This window comes from Mus caroli, chromosome 14 (assembly GCF_900094665.2).
Source record: "Mus caroli chromosome 14, CAROLI_EIJ_v1.1, whole genome shotgun sequence".
NCBI lineage: Eukaryota > Metazoa > Chordata > Mammalia > Rodentia > Muridae > Mus > Mus caroli.
Window position 1 is genome coordinate 95,455,349 of NC_034583.1, and position 1,983 is coordinate 95,457,331.

Below are 1,983 nucleotides of genomic sequence, written 5' to 3' on the forward strand. Positions count from 1 at the left end.
GTGGTGGTTTTAAGTTTAACTGCTTCTCAGACCTCAGTCGTCTTGACGATAATACATCATATAATGGCTGAGATGTTGAGCCCCTTTGTCCCAAATGCTTCTGAAAATCTTCTGGATATTTTCCTCAAGAGCCCTGGGTAACTCTAGATCTTGCCACAAATCCTGACTGGGTAATGACTTCTGTTTACTTGGATAAAAGCTTCAATCAGACAAATAATAATTTTGTGTCATCTCTAGTGAGTCCTGCTGGCTGAGCTCTTCCTGCTATCTATTGTCTCTCTACTGGAGCTAATTTGTACCTCTGCATGTCAAGCTGAATATGGCGATCAACAGAAGGCTTGTGTATATCAAAACATACATACACTTTTACAATATTTACAAGGCATCATTGATTTGGGGACAAGAATGTGATCAATTTTCCAAGTAAAACATAGAAAAAGAATCATTTTTTTTTTCAAAGAAATATTCTCCAAGGTATCTAATATCGAGTCAACTCCAAAGAAACCCTCAACAGTCATTGGAATCAGTTACCATTGCCCTGCTTGGTTGAAGTCTCAGACTCAATGGTGTGTTGAAGTGGGACAGACACTAAAGCACAGTGATCAAAGGCTTTATAGCAAGGAGCGGCCTTAAACAAGGGAACTACTTAGAGTCCAGTTCAGGTTTGGAACCTGGGCACTGACATCAACTCCGTGCCCTGTCCTCAGGTGTTCAACTCATGTGACAGGTCCCTCTTGATGAGAAAACCAGAGCACTTCAGATACCAGTAGCCTGACATAAGGGCTGACATATAAGCCAGCCTAATGACAAAGGTTTTGTGCTCCTTCTAGAAAATTCCAGACTGCTTGTGTCTATAGGACATACTGTTGCATGCATAGGTCATTCAGAAATGGCAAAGATGTTCCTAGGGTCACAAATCTGGTTCTAACACCTGCAATTTGTGTCGGTGATAGATGGGTTTTAGTGAAAGGTAGAGACATTTATGGAAAATAGAGAAGGTAAATTGTTCACTGTGCCAACATTGACCTGGATTTTCCTTCCTTAACAGGGGGATTATAGAAATAAGAATCAGCAGCCTCTGTTGTGTGAATTGCCTTGTAGACCTATCCAGTTTTCTTCAAGATACCAGGCAACAACAGAGACCACTGCTCAGTACCAGCTTAGGTGTCACTTTTATGGTCTAGAGTTCAGTTTTCAAACCTTGGATCATGATTAGCTGGAGTGCGCTGATACAGCCTATAGTAAAGGGGTATTGGAAACTGGGCTGGGTAGAGAACTCTGCTATGATGACTGTATTGGGTGGTTAAAGGGAAGTTTATGGTGTCTGGGTAGAAGGAATTCTGTAAAAAGACTCCAAGGTGATGGAGTTCCATTGAGTTTTCATTCTCAAATAAAGATGGCATCAAAAGAGGCTGCTCCACGGGTCTTCAGTCTTCCTGTTGTTTACTTAGGTCATTATGGCATGGCCACACAGAAATTCTTCAATGTATAGTGTGTGTCCATCTTAGGCATCTGATTGTAGGAACTATGGAGGACCAAGTTCCAGTTGATTAACAAACTATATTGAAGTATTTGTACCTCCATTGTGTAACTAGCATTTAGTTCTAAAATGACATTTGGATAAATTCTCCCATTTTGGGTGCCACTGGATAGGACAAGTATATTGTCATATTACCCAAGAGAGAAATCTATCAAGCTTTGTTTTCCTCTAGATTTTATGGTCCTATAAGATTCAGGAATCAAATCTTTAATGTATGAGCTCAAGCTTGACTGCTGTTTTCCATAGTGGACTTTTAAGACATTTAAATGCCCTCCTGTGCTCGGGCTCACACCACAGAGCAGATCCCTAAGCTTTTCTCCCTTCTGTCAGGGAGGACAATCAAGAGAGGCCACTACATTTGATTTTTAAAATATGTAAGTGGTGGCACACGCCTTTAATCCCAGCACTTGGGAGGCAGAGGCAGGCGGATTTCTGAGTTCGAG